The sequence below is a fragment of the Mesoplodon bidens genome (assembly GCF_964165515.1).
Source record: "Mesoplodon bidens genome assembly, chromosome: 8".
Taxonomy (NCBI): Eukaryota; Metazoa; Chordata; class Mammalia; order Artiodactyla; family Ziphiidae; genus Mesoplodon; species Mesoplodon bidens.
Genome location: NC_138165.1, coordinates 66,821,350 through 66,841,928, shown reverse-complemented (window position 1 = coordinate 66,841,928; position 20,579 = coordinate 66,821,350). Strand labels below are relative to the sequence as shown.

Here is a 20,579-nt window from a genome sequence, read left to right as displayed (position 1 = left end):
TATGATTTTTGTTTTTATATTCAGAAATGATATTAGTCTACATTTCTCTTGTTCTGTGCTTGTTGGTTTGGTATCAAGGAATTATAACCTTCTAAAATAATATATCATGCAAAATTGTGTACGTCTATGACAGTTTATATAATATTATCAGTCATTGTGCTTTATCAACCAACTGTGTAATTTTTATCAGTTATTTTTAACTTTTTATTATCTTCCTTCTAGTCTTTTTTAGTTTGTTCTTAAATTTTCATTATTAAGTTCAAGCTTTTTGAATTTAAGAATATATACTCTTCTACAGACACAAAGATCCTCAAAAACATACTAGCAAAAGAATCCAACAGCACATTAAAAGAATCATACGCCATGATCAAGTGGGGTTTATCCCAGAAATGCAAGGATTCTTCAATATTTGCAAATCAATCAATGTGATAAACCGTATTAACAAATTGAAGGAGAAAAACCATATGATCCTCTCAATAGATGCAGAAAAAGCTTTGACAAAATTCAACACCGATTTATGATAAAAGCCCTCCAGAAAGTAGGCATAGAGGGACCTTACCTTAACATAATAAAGGCAATATATGACAAACCCACAGCCAACATTGTTCTCAATGTTGAAAAATTGAAACACTTTCCACTAAGATCAAGAACAAGACAAGGTGGTCCATTCTCACCACTATTATTCAACATAATTTTGGAAGTTTTAGCTACAGCAATAAGAGAAGAAAAAGAAATAAAAGGAATCCAAATCAGAAAGGAAGAATTAAAGGTGTCACTGTTTACAAATGACATGATACTATACATAGAGAATCCTATACATGCTACCAGAAAACTACTAGAGCTAATCAACAAATTTGGTAAAGTAGCAGGATAAAAAATTAATGCACAGAAATCTGTTGCATTCCTATACACCAATGATGAAAAATCTGAAAGAGAAATTAAGGAAACACTCCCATTTACCACTGCAACAAAAAGAATAAAATACCTAGGAATAAACCTATCTAAGGAGACAAAAGACCTGTACGCAGAAAACTCTAAGACACAGATGAAAGAAATTAAAGATGATACAAACAGATTGAAATATATACTGTTTTCTTGGATTGGAAGAATCAACATTATGATAATGACTATACTACCCAAAGCAATCTACAGATTCAATGCAATCCCTATCAAACTACCACTGGCATTTTTCACAGAACTAGAACAACAACAACAACAAAAAATTACAATTTGTATGGAAACACAAAAGACCCTGAATAGCCAAAGCAATCTTGAGAAGGAAAAATGGAGATGGAGGAATCAGGCTCCCTGACTTTAGACTATACAAAGCTACAGTAATCAAGAGAGAATGGTACTGGCAAAAAACAGAAATATAGATCAATGGAAGAGGACAGAAAGCCCAGAGATAACCCATGCACATATGGTCACCTTATCTTTGATAAAGGAGGCAAGAATATACAATGGACAAAAGACAGCCTCTTCAATAAGTGGTGCTGGGAAAACTGGAAAGCTACATGTAAAAGAATGAAATTAGAATACTCCCTAACACCATACACAAAAATAAACTCAAAATGGATTCAAGACCTAAATGTAAGGCCAGACACTATAAAACTCTTAGAGGAAAACATAGGCAGAACACTCCGTGACATAACACACAGTAAGATCCTTTTTGACCCATCTCCTAGAGAAAGGGAAATAAAAACAAAAATAAATAAATGGGACTTAATGAAACTTAAAAGCTTTTGCACAGGAAAGGAAACCATAAACAAGACAAAAAGACAACCCTCAGAATGGGAGTATATATTTACAAATGAATCAACAGACAAAGGATTAATCTCCAAAATTCACAAGTAGCTCATGCAGCTCAATATCAAAATAACAAACAACCTAATCCAAAACTGAGCAGAAGATGTAAATAGACATTTCTCCAAAGAAGATATACAGATTGCCAACAAATACATGAAAGAATGCTCAACATCACTAATCATTAGAGAAATGCAAATCAAAACTACAATGAGGCATCACCTCACACCAGTCAGAATGGCCATCATCAAAAAATCTACAAACAATAAATGCTGGAGAGGGTGTGGAGAAAAGGGTACCCTCTTGCACTGTTGGTGGGAATGTAAATTGATACAGCCACTATGGAGAACAGTATGGAGGATCCCTAAAAAACTAAAAATAGAACTACCATATGACCCAGCAATCCCACTACTGGGCATATACCCTGAGAAAACCATCATTCAAAAAGAGCCATGTACCACAATGTTCATTGCAGCTCTATGTACAATAGCTAGGACATGGAAGCAACCTAAGTGTCCATCGACAGATGAATGGATAAAGAAGATGTGGCACATATATACAATGGAATATTACTCAGCCATAAAAAGAAACGAAATTTAGTTATTTGTAGTGAGGTGGATGGACCTAGAGTCTGTCATACAGAGTGAAGTAAGTCAGAAAGAGAAAGACAAATACCGTATGCTAACACATATATATGGGATCTAAGAAAAAAAAATGTCATGAAGAACCTAGGGGTACAACGGGAATAAAGACACAGACCTACTTGAGAATGGACTTGAGGATATGGGGAGGGGGAAGGGTAAGCTGTGACAAAGTGAGAAAGTGGCATGGACATATATACACTACCAAACGTAAAATAGATAGCTAGTGGGAAGCAGCCGTATAACACAGGGAGATCAGCTCGGTGCTTTGTGACCATCTAGAGGGGTGGGATAGGGAGGGTGGGAGGGAGGGAGACGCAAGAGGGAGGAGATATGGGAACATATGTATATGTATAACTGATTCACTTTGTTATACAGCAGAAACTAACACACCATTGTAAAGCAATTATACTCCAATAAAGATGTAAAAAAAAAAAAAATCTCTTCACTTCTGAGTCCTTGTTCCTCAAACATGGGACCTTGACACTGTCAAAAACAGTCCTAAATAGAGGAGACAAATACTTTCATCCCCCAAATTGTACTTTTCACATCAGTATTGAATTACTGGGCTTTAGTTTATGTTAGTCTCTTTAATGCATAGCTTGTGTGAAGCATTTAATCATTGTTTAATAAACTGACCAAAAAATTTAAGAAACAGACCTCACAGAGCTGCCAGTCACTTGATCACTCTTGGCCTCCCTCTAATCCCACTACAACTGCAGATTTACCTACGTTTAGTAGCACAACTCCAATTTATGGAACACGCCACACAGAAAAAAAAAGTTATAGATCTGTTGAGGACCAAAGAAATATGATTGGCAGTAACTGATGTCCACTAGCCATTTACTGTCAGTAAAGTGTGATATGTACAAGAAATGCATTCCATTCTTGATTAGTTCTGTTAATTGGGGTCAAAAATAGCATAATCTGTTTGAATCTAAAAATTAATTCTTAATATTTCATTATGCAAATAACATTCTTTCCCAATCTAACCTCTAAATGAAGACTCTAGGAAGTTTTACTTTTTTTATGTGTAACAATTTGAAATGCACTTCATATTTCTGCCCCTGTCAACCTTTTGGTGGAAGCCTCAAATCAGTTATATGACCATGAGCAATTGGGTGGCCAGAAAAAAAGTCTTTATACTTCCTCTAATACCTCATGGGGATGAACAAAGAAAAGATAAACAAGTGGTACCTCTCTCAGGTGAATTTTGTAACCGGACATAATTTGACTAACCTGCTCCATTCAGTATCTCGCTGCTTCTCACAGAGGGCACTATATGGCAGTAGGTTTACCAAGGAGTCTCTTTGATCTTCTGCTGTACCTCGTAAGTATTCCATGTGGAGGATGGAGATGATAGCAACTAAGGGGGACAGAAGTAGAGAGAATGTGTACACTTGTGAGTAAAATACTGTGGAGGAGAAAGATAACCTGTTTAATGATTGCTTGTCCATCATCATACCAGCAAATTCCCTATAATTTCAGGGAAAGATAAGCTCCAGCAGGAAATCATTCTCCCTACATATAAGACTTACATAGCTCTAAAGATTTTCCCATTGGCCAACCTCAAAGCCATTTTTAAAAAATATATCCACAAAGTTCATTCTTGCTTTGGGCCTTTTTATCTGTTGTCTCTCCTTCTGGGATATTCCTATTCTCCTGCTCTTCACTTTCCTGTTTCCTTTTCAATATTCAGGTTTTGAACTAAATATCTGCCACCTGGAAAGGCACAATATTATTTAATGCAGCACCTTAATAGACCATTAAATCTGTAATACAATACTCCATAGTCTTATCAAAAAGGTAACTGTCTTAACAGCAGTCATCACAAAATGAAGTTACCTCATCTAATTGTTCATTTTCTGTCTCTCTATACTGACATGTAAGGACTTGTCCACTGTGAAACCCTTCTTCCTAGAACAGTGTCTGGTACCAAATTGATACTATTAAATGTTCACTGAATAAATTAAAGGAACACAGAATAGGTAACTTGCTGAGGTAGAGGGATCACTGCCAGGAAAATAAGGCCGAAATCTTACTGGGCATGACCACACATTGCTGACTGGTGGCAGAAAAATCAGAAATACCATTACCCATTGGCTAAAAATCAATAAAATGAATTCTACAGATATAAGAGATCACATCAGAGAATCAGACTTGATATTATATAAGTATATTTTTAGTTTTTAAAATAAACATGATAAATGATTTCAGCCATGTTTGTATTTTATAATTTTGAATATTTTTCAGAACCAAGTGAAAAATCTAGTATACTTTATTAGTAATTAACTGTATTAATTTATTTATCTGAAAAGATATCCTTCATAGATTATAGCCTCTTATTTTTAGTTGCACATATGGTATTTCTCTGATTTCCTATTCACGAGAAATTGTACATTTTACTTTGTCATGTGGTGGTAATTTTATTTGGAATTAATAAGTATTAACAAATACTTATATAACAAATATAAAGACAATTTAGTCTTAAAATACAATTTAAATAGTACTGGAAATATCAAGACATACATTAGCAGCTGTGAATAAAAAGTGGTTTTAAATGTGAAGAGATGGTCATGTGGAGTAGATTACTGCTAGAACCCATAACATTGCAGCATTCACTTAATTTTTCTAACTTGTCAGACTATTAGCGCTTTAGATACCTAGCAATATGTATTGCTTCTCAAACCCAAACCTGAATTGCAAATATCATTAATATATCATTCCATTGTTACCACCACCATTATCAAAATCACCCATACTTGGCCATTTAAAAGATTTTGAAGAAAAAAAAAAAAGAGGAGGATGTTTATCTTGTTATAACATACAATATGTATCTCTAGCTTGATCTCCATTTACCATTAATTTCATTTGACCTGCCCGACAACCAGTTTCCTTATCAACTAATATTGAAATATTGATTATTCTTACTGATGGGTCACTGAACATGGAATACTCTCTTCTCTGGAAATTCCTCTCTTTTCCAAATTTTGTTTTTATTTCCTTTAATATCTCGTTCAAGTAGCCAATGCCTCAATAAGGTGTCTTTATTACTTATAGTACATAGGCTTTCTGATTTTGAAATTCTCAGTGTTTGTAAATTTTATATCTATTATTATCTTTTGTTTTTTATTTTTCCTTATTGGTATTTATTCAGGTCCAGTGCAGTGATATGCTCATTTATTAAGAACATATAAAATAAATGAAAATGGAATTGATATTTAATCAAAAGAGAAAGAAGCAGGTAAATCAAAACTAAAGACAATCTCCAAATAATATTGTCTGTGAGTTTATGTGTCTGTACACACATAATACAGTTTCATTAGGTATCTAGGAACATTCTTGGATTAACATATCTTCTCAGAGATGTTGAATATGTTTTCCACATCTAACCCTTGCAGAGATGGCAAGAAAGGTGTTAACACATAGATTTGACCTGAAATCTTTCAGCTTTGTTCAGTTGTGGACTCCAGATTAAGACCTAGAAGAACTATTGGCCACACGGAACATTTTCAACTATAGATTATGGCATGTGCTTGCATCCCAAGATTATAGCAGGACTGCATGGTAGGGAATCACACACTGCCAGTGGATTTATTTCATTTCCCTTAGTTGATTCTTCCAGTATATAAGACCTAGCTCTTATATACTTACATATATGGTGTCAAAATTATTTTTTCATAAAAATCCTGTTGTATCAGTACTAAAATTCCAATAGAAAGCAGAATAATCATCACTGTGTTGAAATATCATTCAGAATTTACCTCCCAAATAGTCTATGCTGCATAACCAAAATAGGTAATTTTTCTTCATGGGTTCTTATTTCAAGGTCTGTGATAATTCTCTATAATTTGTCACTAAATCTTTCTCAGTTCCTTCAGATTTTTTTAAGAACTTTAGTCTACTGTTTAAACATATTACTGATATAGAGAAAAGTCAGTGAAGCTCAATATAATTTACATATAGTATAATCTTCTTTTAAAAATTGTTCCCCCCGGGCTTCCCTGGTGGTGCAGTGGTTGAGAGTCCGCCTGCCGATGCAGGGGACACGGGTTCGTGCCCCAGTCCGGGAGGATGCCCCATGCCGTGGAGCGGCTGGGCCCATGAGCCATGGCCGCTGAGCCTGCACGTCTGGAGCCTATGCTCCACAACGGGAGAGGCCACAACAGTGGGAGGACCACGTACAGCAAAAAAAAAAAAAAAAATTGTTCCCCCCAAAGATTTTAAGTCCTTTTTTATTTTCACTTATAGTATTATCTTATTCATCTTAAAATTTGCAGCTAATTTAATTTTTTGAGGAAGTTCTTTCAAATTTTACATTAGCACTCTATCCAAAAATGCCTCAAAAGAAAATAATAGTTTCTATTGAAGGTGATCTACCTCTTTGATGCAAGTTGATTTATAATCTTTGTTCAGTTTTTGTTGTTGTTTATATTTTTAATTCTGTATTGAATTATAACAAATACAGAGGAAAGTACACATCTCATAATGCAACAGCTTGATGAATTTTCACAAAGTGAACACACCTGTGCAATCAGCACCTGGATCAAGATACAGAGTATCACCAGCCCCCAGAAGCCTCCCCATGTGACCCTCGAGTCACCACCCTTCCTTCATCCCCCAAATAACCACTATCTTCATAACTAACACCACACATGAGTTTTTGCCTTCTTTGGAACATACTACAAGTGAAACATAGATGGTCTTCTCCATTCCTTGGTCTTCATTCCTCAACATCATCCCCACCAGTGACCTTTACCTTCACCCCACCCCCTGTGACCTTGCCATCTTTAATAACTATTCCCACATCTTGTTGGCAATGATTCCACTTTCTGACCATTCACTTCACATGATGTGCTCTTTGTTCAAAACTTCTTTGATTTGCTGTCTCTGTGAAAACATCAGGTCTACCATGTTCTCACCATCCATCACCTCCCTGTGCCCTCACCCCTTCTGGCTCATCTAAGGTTCAGTGCTCTCCAAACTCCCTGGCCTCTTCTCATTCCACTGCATTCACTGGGCAAAACCAATTCAATTTAATCCAACTCTCCACTTAACATGCACCTGCCCCCAGAGTTGAGTGTGGCTTCAGGAAAAGCACACACTGGGCTGACTGGTCTCACTGTAAGTTCAAGTCTTAAGATCTCAGATTGCACCACCAAGCTTCCCTGGTAAACTTCATTCCATTCTCAAAAATGATGCTTTCACACTTCTGCTTCCCTCTTCAAGCTTCCCATAACTCCTCTCTTCTCCCACTCTCAGCTCATTACTTAGACCCATATTTCATGGAGCAAACAATTAGACAATAGTTTTCTCAGCTTCTCACCACCTAATCTTCAACCTACCTACCTCTGCACCCATGCCCTCTGCCTTCTCTCTTGGTGCAATGTTTGATGTGTTCCTTCCCCTATCAGAATCCAATCCCTCACTTGTGCCCTGCCTCTCACCTCCTCCTGCCTACTCAAAAGCACTTCCCCCGTAACTCTCTCCTCTATTACACCATTGGCTTCTCCCTCTGCACTTGATAGGTCCTACCAGAGTACAAATACACATCAGTATCTGCCATCTTAAAAAATAACACTCTTTTTGATCCCCCATCTCTCTCCAGCTACCACCCCAATTCTTAACTCTTCTTGATCAAATTGTCTAAAGTGACTGCCTCTGCATTCTTATCTCTTGTACTCCCCTTTACCTTCTTCAGCCAGGTGCCTAAACTCCAGTTCACTATTGAAACTTCTCTTGTCAAAGTCACCAGGGACCTCCATGTTGCCAAAGAAGTGGTTTCCTTCCAAAGACCCACACATTTTTTGTTGTTGTTTCAGTCCTGATCTCTTTTCTGAGTTTCTCACTCATACAACATAGTGCCTACTCACTTACAACACCAAGATTTCCAGTAGGAAACTCCAGCACCGGTACACATCAATTACGTACACTGAATCACATCTGTTCTGTTTAGAAAAATACCTCTTCTTATCAACAGGTTCCTATGAGAATATCAGCTGTTAATTATTTTAATATCACTCCTTACTTCTGAAATATAACATGTCCAAATCCAAACTCTTTACCCTCAAAACTATTCCTCCTCCACTCTCTGCATCTCAGTCAAACGGCACCAACCACTACTCCGTTGCTGTGTGCTCTTTATCCTTCTTTTCTTTATAATATGTCTTCCTTCCCTCCATCCCTCCCTCCCTCCTTCCCTCTGCGGCTTATACTTTAACCCTCCTCAGCTCTCAAAGACCTGAAATGGCCGGTAGCTTCCAGAAGAAAGCGGCTCTTTAGGTTTCCTTTCGCAGCCTTCCCCGCCCCTCCGTGGTTCTGACAGCTTTCAGTGGCTCCTGCAGCCTGTACATGTACCCTCACCTTATTCCAGACAGAGCGCCGTGGGGTAGGCTCCTGAGACCACGACGCCTACGGCATACCTGCCAGCGCGTCTCTGCTCTGCTGCCCCAGCTCGCCTCTCAGGTCTATGCTCCCGCAGTCACCTCCCGAAGGCGCGCGGCGCACTTGTCTGTCAGGTGCGCACGTCCGACGTCCTCCGTCAGGTCTTCACGTCAGACGTCATCCGTCAGATCCGACGTCCGACGTCAGGTCTTCACGTCGGACGTCATCCGTCAGATCCGCACGTCCGACGTTGTCTGTCACGTCGCCCGTCTAACGTCATACCCTGGATCTGAACGTGCCACAGCTAAGGTCAGTGTTTATTTTCTGTTGTTATTATTAGAGAGGGGTGTACAACACAGAACTCAGCTCTAGGGCAGCTCTTAACTTGATCACCTGTAAATTGTGTATCTCCATGTCATAGCTGAGGAAATCTATATTGTTGATAAAATTCTTATGTCTGTGAACAGGTACCTGAAAAAATGGTTGAGGTGGAATCATGAGAGAAAATGAATTCTAATTTAAATGTTGAAGGAGAAAATTATTTACTTAAAGAAAATTTGTGATGCATCCTTTAAAGAGTTAAGTATATCTCAGTTTGAAAGTTGATAATTTTCAAATCAGATTTTCATAGACTGAAATAGCCTGAATATACAGACAGCACTTGCACTGTTTTATGAATATAATTCATGGCACTTTATATGGGCAACAAAATTCTACCTGTTTCCTGGTTATTTGGAGAAAACAGTGTAAGGAAGGAGACAAATCACTAGGAGTAGTAACACCTCTCTATGAGACTTTTATATTTTACTCTCTTATGAGTTGTCAGAGAAATTGCACCTTGTGATTAATTTAAGAAATAATGCAGCCTGTCCTAATACAGTTATCCATTATTGTTCAAGTCATGTTGGCAGCATTGTTTCCTGGAAACACTTAAAAAGTGAAAACATTATAAACGTTTTGCACTCACTGTTGATTCTTGCTACTGGTTGCCTTTTAGTTTTATTCTCTGGCTCAGAAATTTCTACTCTAAATGTTAGAGAAATAAAAGTAATATTTTCATCATTCATCAAAGATACATATTAATACTTAAGACTAAAAATACCAGTCTTTTTGTTCCAGAAACTATTCTGCACTTGATAATATGAGTAAAGTTTCATTCATTTGAAATATATAGAATATTATATTATAAAAGAAGTCAGGGTATTGCATAATTTTGTAATATGTTATGGTATTATTATATGAAGTCTACAAATTTCTCAATAAGAATACTTGATTTCCTTTAATGTGATTAAGTCATTTATTAATTTATCTGAGCCTGTTTCCCCGCAAAATAAGTAAATAAGTGTAAAATATATGGTAAGATAAACTACAGTGGTTCATTAAACAGGCATGTTTTAATGGAAATATCTTTTTCTTGTCATAGATTTTCTAAAATCTAGGTATAAGTATCTATTATAAATATTGAGACTTCTTAATGGAATGTCTGTCAACACTGATGAAATGATTTGTGCATTTTTACAATCACAAGGGAACAAGAAATTCACAAACCTCTTTGATTTATTTTAATCGCTTTATGTAATTTGGGTTGAATTTTTTTAAAGAAATATATTAGTACTTAGGTCAAAATAGTTCGATGACATTTATTTTAGTATCTTGTCTCATACATTATTTTGTAGTGATTTTAATACCTTAGCTTATTTTCAGGAGCCATTTGTTTACCAGTTACACAATATTTTATTTCTGTAAATACTATCTTCATGGAACATTTTGCATCCTCCAGGACATAGATAAGACAGATCCAACCTTCTCCTCAAGAAACAATCAATTTAAAAGTATGTGCATGGCAGGGACTTCCCTGGCGGTTCAGAGGTTAAGATTCTGCGTTTCCACTGCAGGGGGCGCAGGTTCTATCCCTGGTCTGGGAACTAAGATCCCACATGAAGTGTGGCACCGCCAAAAAAAACTTTAAATAAAAGTATTAAAGATAAATAATAATACACAAAATTATAAAACAATTATAGAAAATAAAAATCCTCTCTGTAAACCTCCCAAAGTAGCAAAAGATAGTTATATGAAATGATGTTTAAGTTGAAGTGAAAATATTCTGAGGAGGATCATAATTCTAATCTGCTCTATGCAAGATTTTATTTTTCAGGGTTGTGGGAGAGGGCAAACACAGCCAGCACTTGTAAAGGACTTACTATGTCCAGTCTTTAAAGGGCTTTGCATCTATACATAGTATAGTCCTCATAACAACCTTGTGACATAAGTACCATTATATCTCTTTTCCATTAATAGGGAAATAGGTACAGAGACATTAAAGAACTTGGCAGTAATCACAAAACAAATCAATGGTCGAGCTAGAATTTAAACCCTTGGATCTAGCTTCAAAGCTTCTTTACTTTTTACTGCTTTTTTACTTTTAACTTCTGTGCTATGGTATCAATTCACACGAATTAGATTCATATACCTATATTTTAGGGAATCTAGGATACTTTCACGATGACTCTTAATCTTGTCACAAAGTGTCAACCGAATTTTTCACACAACCAAGTTATGTTAGGCCCTTGCCTGTTAGGAATTGTAATCTTGCAAGCCACAAACTTTGGTAATATGTACTCCTATTTTAGAGAGGTTAAACTCTGGGGAAATGCATATGAGAATTCATGAAATAGATGGTAATCCTTAAATATCTTTAAATAAGCCTTATTAATTTTGACAGGACCAAATAGTTAACATTTTCGTAGAACTAATTCCTCCTTGCCTGTGTCAAGTCTTTGCTCAATGTTCACTGTCAGTGGTATTTTCTGGAACACTCACCGCTCACCCACAGTATTCCTAATTCAGTATACTCCACTCTGCTTTTCTTCTTTTCCATAGTTTTATCATTTTGTAACATGCAATAGATATTATTAGTTATGTTGAATATTGATGTCTGCCTTCGCTGATCACTGTCCCCTTAGAATACAAAATCATTGAGGGAAAGACTGCTGTGCTGTTCACTGATGTATATCTAGCACATAATCATAGTCTGGTACATGCCAGAAATTCTATATGTATAATTTTTAATGTCAAGAAAAATTTATCATCATCAAAAAAGAAATTCATACTGTGTGATCAATGTTCTTATAAGACTGGCTAGAGTTACATTTCTTTACTTATTTTTATCTGAGATATATCTGTACAATTTGCTTGTGTAGAAAAAGTGTATAACTTTTATGTATTTAATGTGACATTAAAACTGCCAATATACATCATCAGTGATCATCCAGCTGTTGAATAATTCTTTCAGTTTACAGTTTGGTTAGGGAAGAACCACACACTAAGCTGAACAGTAAAAAAATAAACTAATTGCAAATGTGCTTAACGTCTCCAAATCTCAGTTTGCCTATCTATAAAATGCAGTTTGCCTATCTATAAAATGCAGACAGAAATAGTACACATCTCATAGGGTCATTATGAAGAATATGTGAGATAACTATTTCAAGGATTAAAAAAATAGTGTTAACTATGATGTTGTTACACAAGAGTAGATGACGACTTCATCTGAATGGTTATTTTCGGGGATATTTATAAAAGCACTGTACTTGATGAGGATTTTTTCCCTAGATTCACTTAAATAGATTCACTTAGTTATTGATTACTTCTCTTTAAAATGTCTTAGAATGGCAAAATGTAACGTACGTAAACAGACTATATCTGTGTCCATCACAACATTCTAACCAAACTTCAAAAATATATCTGCACAAACATTTGTTTTCCCCACCAATAAATTTCTAGTACTCAATCTCATACTACTTGATAATTATGCCTTTGAGACCAATAGACATCAAGGTGCCAGTAATGTAAATTCTGTTTGCGTACGTGTAATACAGTTATGATAGAATCATAACCTCATTTTTACAAGAAACAAAATAGTTTCTCAGACTTTGCTATGATAGACCAGTATCAATTTGAATGAGGCATCATATTGTAGTCCTTAAAATAGCTCTGAGAATGGAGGGTGATAATATATCTCATACAAAGAAAATGACAGAATTGTCTTGAGAATGAGACAACTCATAGGTGAAGAAAACCTGAATAGTCACTCTACAACAGATTGACTATACGTTTATGTAAACTCTGCATGGTCACCATTTTGAATTCTTTGCATACAGAAAGACACTGAGCACAGTTTAACAATTAGCCTATAAGCAAAAAGTTAAATCAGGCACAGAAACTATTCCCAGCTTTCAGGAATATGAAAAAGATTAATAGAGCATTTGGCATCTAAAATACTATTTATTAACCCAATTTTGTAAGTTAATCAGTCACCAGTCCTCTTAATACTAAAAATTATACATGAGTTGGTTGATACTTTAGTGCTCTAGATAAATGTGATCATTTTTTTGTATAAAATATGTTCTGTAATGCTGTGATTCTCAAACATTGATATATGCCAGAAACAGCTGGAGAACTTGTTTAAAATGCCGAGTTTCTGTACAGTTTTAACTCTCCTGTGACTCAGATTCAATAAATCTGTTGTAGGTTTGGGGGAATCTGGATTTTAATAAGCAAACTCACTAATTGTGGTGCTGTTGATGGTAGACCACACTTAAGCCAAGACTGCACTAAGCCTGTCATTCAAAAATTTAACTTTTTCTTGGTGAAAGGAAACAAGAAGCTGAAGAAATGTGAGTAAAAATATATAGATGCTTTTTGGACAGTAAATTCACCTGAAATTGGAGCCCTTGGCACAAAATATTTCTCCATCAAAACAGTATGTTACTGTCTTTGCAAAACAAAGTACTATACTCTTAGAGAGAGAAACTCAGTTTGAAAATCATGGGGGATGTGGGCTAGAGCTAAGGTTTACTGCAGTAACAAACAACTCCTAGTATCTGAGAGGCATAAAGCAACAAAAATTTACTTCCTGGTTTATACTCTACGTCTATCATGGACCTGCTTATTGCAATCACTCAGGAACTCAGGATGATGAAGTGGCTGCCTACGTATGTGATGTTGGCTTCTATGTCAGAGAAAAGGGGAAGGCTCTAAGAGTCCATGTTTTTGTAAGTAAATACTAACTTCTGGCTTCAGCAATTGAAAGGTTATGACTCATTGGTCAAAACTAGGCACCAAGCTATTTCCAACTGTAAGAGCCAGGAATGCAATCCTACTATGGGCCTGAAAGGTGGGGCAGTGGGGGGAAATAGGAAGATTTGGCTAACAGAAATTATGACTATCAAAAGTTGCCAAAGTCTCTTCTGAGAAGTGCTCCCGTAGCCTAATGTCTGAACAAAGTCAGTGAACCATTTATCTGTTAACTAAAGACACTTTATGGCTCAGGGAAATCTACAAGTGAAAAATGCTGTGCATGAGCTGATTAGACATCATCATTATGTCTACTCCAAACAGATGGCAGAAATGTAAAATCTTCTGAAATGGAAAGAAGTTTTAATTATTGAAAGATGTTCTGCATATTATCAACAGAGAAATCTGTCCTATTGACTAACTTTTTTTCTAGAAAGTGATTTATTTTCTGACCAGTGCAGCTTCACTAGTTTTTCTGTAAACAAAATTCATCATCACAAACTGCCCTTTGATTAGTTTAATTAAAATTTCTGCTTCACAGTCACTAAACAAGTGAAACTTAAGGAGTGGGAAAGGGTCAGAAAGTTGCCTTACCATTTAGTTATTCAACAGAGAAAAACATAAAATTTGTTTAGATAGTGGAAGATACCTAATTTTTTAAAGCATAATTCCTTTCCTAAACAATTCCTCTAAAATTTTTAATAGACTCTGCACTTAAAATTTTGTGAGTCCCTTTATCTTTTGAAGCAATACTTTCTTCTTCACTTTTTAAAAATAATTCTATTGCTTTTATAATTTTGTTTACTTTTATCTTATTTATCAAGACACTACTTTTCCACTGTACAATGAGGAGGAAGTGTAGCAATTGTCTGTGTTTTTATTATCTTATTAATGTATTTACCTGAATCCATTCGGTTCTTAAAAGGAAACCAATGTCAGTAAAAAATTTAGAAGTGTTCAAATTGTGCTTGCAAAAGAACAATTTAAAAATATTTGTTGGTCTTCCCTGGTGGCGCAGTGGGTGAGAGTCCATCTGCCGATGCAGAGGACACCGGTTCGTGCCCCGGTCCGGGAAGATCCCACAAGCCGTGGAGCGGCTGGGCCCATGAGCCATGGCTGCTGAGCCTGTGCGTCCGGAGCCTGTGCTCTGCAACGGGAGAGGCCACAGCAGTGAGAGGCCCGCATACCACAAAAAAAAAAAAAAGTTTGTCTAATTTAAGAGGAGTTTCAAGTTCTATTTTCTAAGATGGAACATTTCTAATGTATGAAATATATATAAAAGTGATTTTAAAGAGCCAGTTATTTCAGTAACCTCTTTCATTATTTTTATTAACTTCATGCTATTATAAGGTCACAATTCTTTAAGGGAACACTAAAAGGTAGAAATTCAAATGAGATATAATGTTAATAATTATAAGTTTGAACAAATTATTGACAAACTTGAAATTATACCATAGAGCTAATGGACAATTTAGGGTTATATTTTCTTCATACTGATCAAGGCCTAATGTACATTCTGATTTGATACTAAAAATAAGTTCAGTTTCATAAGTATCAATTAATTAAATGAAATTGTAATGTAGTCCTTGTAGACATCAATAGAACAAAGTGTATGGAGTTTTTTGTCATGATCCCATATGTCTTATTAGTGATAACAATTTTCACACTGCATTCAGATTCACAAAGAAATTCCTTGAGGACCTTCCAGCATTCAGTAAGTCTCTGGGAGGCCCTTCTAGCTCCTCCTTAATGCTGAGTCTCAAACTCAATGTCCCATGCTTCAGATTTCTGCTATGGCATCATGCCACTTTTGATATCAAAAACTGTGCTAGTTAGATATTAATGCATTAAAAAAACAAAATGAAACGAAACTCAAAACAACTTATTATATCACAATTTTGAGATTCAGAAATTCAAGTAAAGCAAACTAGGAATAGCTTATTTCAGCTTCCTAGTGATTATTAAAAATTTAAAATATACAAAATAATCTTTAAGAAGGGGAAAGGGACAAATGGGAGTAAAATGTTTGTGTCTTTGTCTGAGAAGTGATAAAATTACCTATTTATACATTAAATTAGAATAAATCAGGGATATGACATATAATCTCTAGCATAATCATTAAAGCTTGTTAAAGAAAGTTAAAAAATCAAGATAGTAGAGGAAATAACTGATATCTAAGGTTAATGCAAAAGAGATAATGAAGGAGGTAAAACAGAATACAAATCAAGTGGATCAAACAACAAAAATATAGTAAGATATTAGATTTAAACACAAACATACTAGTAACTACAATAAATGCAAATATATATTTCAAATAAAAGACAAAGATTGTCAGATTTTTAAAATTCAGTCATACGCTGCTTACAATAGACACACTTTAAATACAAAAATATAGGAATATTGAAAGTAAAAACTATGCAAATATCAACCAAAAAAGATATATAGCTACATTAATATCATATAAAAGTAGATTTTAACCAAAAAAAAATGATAAACAGGGATATGTGATAATGGCAGAAGGGTCTTAAAATTTTATGTACCTAATAATAGTTTTAATTTTAAAATGCAGACAAATTGATGAAGATTATAAAGAGGAGACAAACCCAGAGTCATACTGGAAAACTTAACACTTTTTTATTTCTAGAATTGAGGGATCAAACAGACAAAAAATTGATTAAGAATATAAAAGATTTGAGGATCAAAATTAATCACATTGACCTAATTGACATATATAAGACATTACACCAAGTAACTGCAGAATGCATACTCTTTTTCAAGAGCACTGGAACATTTACCAAAATTGACCAAATGCTGGGCCTCAACAGATGTTAAATAAATTATATAGAGTATGTTATCTTACCAAAATGGTATAAAGTTGAACCCATAAGCAAAATATAACTAGAAAATACCCAAAACACTGTAAATTAAGTTATACACTCTGAAATAAAAAGTCATCGGTCAACAAAGAAATCATAATGGAAAATAGAAAGTATTTTGAAAAGTATGATGGTTAAAATAAACACATTAAAATGGAAGGGTGAACACTAATGGAGGATTAGAGAGAATTGTATACCCTTTACTGAATGAGAACAAAGAGAACCAAAAATCAGATCTAATTATCTGTGTCAAAAAATGAGAAAAATGAAAATTAAACACGATGAAATGGAAAGGAGGCAATAATAAAAATAAAAGCTGAAATTAATGGAATGCCAAATGAACAGACAACAGAAAATTAACAATACCAAAAGTTTGTTCTTTTGGTTGTACTATAGCAAAATGGACAGAAGATAGAAAAATCTAAAAATTGTTTGTTTTAAACTCTTCTGGCCTGCCTCACCTCCACTTGGTTGATCTTTTCATAGGCTCCTAAATATATTACAACTCAGAAGTGCAAGTTTGAGGAAGTTAACATCTCATGGAGCAACCCTTGACCAATGTTGCAGAAGAGCTAATAGGGAACATTTCTCATTTCCAGGACTAAGGCAGATAGTTCTGAGATGCATTCTTCACACCTACTTACCAGGTTCCAGGGAATCAAAAACCCTCAGTTCTCAGAGTAGTTAACAGTTTGATTATGCAAATCTGCATTGACTTTCCTATTTCTCTATGTTTCTTCACTCTTGTTTTATGGGATACTTTACTAATTAAGTTACCTCCATCTAAGTCTGTTTTTTTTTTTCAACTTAGAAGACAGTCTAATGTATTTCAAGTAACTTGTATCTGTAATATAAAAATTCTCACAAAAATTCCAGGCCACATGGTCTCATAAGTGAATGCTGCTAATCATATACACATTCTCCCAGAGAAAAGGAAAACAGGGAAACTTCCAAACATTATATAAGGCAAGCATTACTTTGACATCAAAACCTGACAAGGAGATTTTTAAAAAAATCAAACCAATCTCTCTCACAAATATAGATACAAAAAATTCTAAAGAAAATATTAACAAAGTGTTCTCTTTTAATACATAAAGGAGGACAATGGATAACAACCCTCTGTGATCATTGCAGTAATATAAATATAGTTAAGGATTTGAAAACTTCATCAATTTTAATCACCATATCAACAGAATGAAGGAGAAAAACTATACAATTATCTTAATACATGGAAAATAAGTATTTGAAAAATCTAATATTTTTTCATGATAAAAATGCTTAGCATGCTATAAATTAAATGAAAATTTCATAATCTTTTAAAGATATCAAATTATGTAGGTCCAAATATTCTAGAGCAAATACCATACACAATGATGAAATATTGAAAATTTTCCCTATAAATTTGGGAATTAGTCAAGAGTGCCTGCTCTCATCATCCACCAGAGGGCAGACAGCAGAAGCAAGAAATACAATCCTGCAGCCTGTGGAACAAAAACCACATTCACAGAAACATAGACAAGATGAAAATGCAGAGGGCTATGTACCAGATGAAGGAACAAGATAAAACCCCAGAAAAACAACTAAATGAAGTGGAGATAGACAACCTTCCAGAAAAAGAATTCAGAATAATGATAGTGAAGATGATACAGGACCTCGGAAAAACAATGGAGGGAAAGATCAAGAAGATGCAAGAAATGTTTAACAAAGACCTAGAAGAATTAAAGAACAAACAAACAGAGATGAACAATAAAACAACTGAAATGAAAACTACACTAGAAGGAATCAATAGCAGAATAACTGAGGCAGAAGAACGGATAAATGACCTGGAAGACAGAATGGTGGAATTCACTGCTGTGGAACAGAATAAAGAAAAAAGAATGAAAAGAAATGAAGACAGCCTAAGAAACCTCTGGGACAACATTAAACGCAACAACATTTGCATTATAGGGGTCCCAGAAGGAGAAGAGAGAGAGAAAGGACCAGAGAAAATATTTGAAGAGATTAGATTCGAAAACTTCTCTAACATGGGAAAGGAAATAGCCACCCAAGTCCAGGAAGCACAGCGAGTCCCATACAGGATAAACCCAAGGAGAAACATGCTGAGACACATAGTAATCAAATTGGCAAAAATTAAAGACAAAGAAAAATTATTGAAAGCAGCAAGGGAAAAATGATAAATAACATACAAGGGAACTCCCATAAGGTTAACAGCTGATTTCTCAGCAGAAACTCTACAAGCCAGAAGGGAGTGGCATGATATACTTAGAGTGATGAAAGGGAAGAACCTACAACCAAGATTACTCTACCCCGCAAGGATCTCATTCAGATTCGATGGAGAAATGAAAAGCTTTACAGACAAGCAAAAGCTAAGAGAATTCAGCACCACCAAACCAGCTCTACAACAAATGCTAAAGGAACTTCTCTAAATGGGAAACACAAGAGAAGAAAAGGACCTACAAAAACAAACCCAAAACACTTAAGAAAATGGTCATAGGAACATACATATTGATAATTACCTTAAACGTGAATGGATTAAATGCTCCAAACAAAAGATACAGGCTTGTGGAATGGATACAAAAACAAGACCCACATATATGCTGTCTACAAGAGACCCACTTCAGACCTAGGAACACATACAGACTGAAAGTGAGGAGATGGAAAAAAATATTCCATGCCAATGGAAATCAAAAGAAAGCTGGAGTAGCAATACTCATATCAGATAAAATAGACTTTAAAATAAAGAATATTACAAGAGACAAGGAAGGACACTACATAATGATCAAGGGATCAATCCAAGAGGAAGATATAACTATTATAAATATATATGCACCCAACGTAGGAGCACCTCAATACATAAGGCAACTGCTAACAGCTATAAAAGAGGAAATTGACAGTAACACAATAATAGTGGGGGACTTTAACACCTCATTTACACCAATGGACAGATCATCCAAAATGAAAATAAATAAGGAAACAGAAGCTTTAAATGGCACAGTAGACCAGATAGATTTAATTGATATTTATACGACATTCCATCCAAAAACAGCAGATTACACTTTCTTCTCAAGTGCGCATGGAACATTCTCCAGGATAGATCACATCTTGAGTCACAAATCAAGCCTCAGTAAATTTATGAAAATTGAAATCATACCAAGCATCTTTTCTGACCACAACACTATGAGATTAGAAATGAATTACAGGGGAAAAAATGTAAAATAAAAACAAACACATGGAGGCTAAACAATATGTTACTAAATAACCAGGAGATCACTGAAGAAATCAAAGAGGAAATAAAAAAATACTTAGAGACAAATGACAGTGAGAACACAATGACCCAAAACCTATGGGATGCAGCAAAAGCAGTTCTAAGAGGGAAGTTTATAGCTATACAAGCCTACCTCAAGAAAAAAGAAAAATCTCAAATAAACAATCTAACCTTACACGTAAAGGAACAGAGAAAGAACAAACAACCCAAAGTTAGAAGGAAAGAAATCATAACAATCACAGCAGAAATAAATGAAATAGAAACAAAGAAAACAATAGCAAAGATCAATAAAACTAAAAGCTGGTTCTATGAGAAGATAAACAAAATTGATAAACCATTAGCCAGACTCATCAAGAAAAAGAGGGAGAATCAAATCAATACAATTAGAAATGAAAAAGGAGAAGTTACAACAGACACCACAGAAATACAAAGCATCCTAAGAGACTACCACAAGCAACTCTATGCCAATAAAATGGACAACCTGGAAGAAATGGACAAATTCTTAGAAAGGTATAACCTTCCAAGACTGAACCAGGA

The 20,579-nt window shown here is 35.1% G+C and overlaps 1 long non-coding RNA gene across 1 annotated transcript in view; it reads right to left on the bottom strand.

Annotated features, from left to right (window-relative positions):
* Positions 1–20,579, bottom strand: part of LOC308621493 — a 408,448-nt gene that overhangs the window by 303,352 nt on the left and 84,517 nt on the right. The window contains exon 3 of the long non-coding RNA XR_014016473.1: positions 3,684–3,810. This is a non-coding gene — a long non-coding RNA (uncharacterized lncRNA). The remainder of the gene's footprint in view (positions 1–3,683; positions 3,811–20,579) is intronic.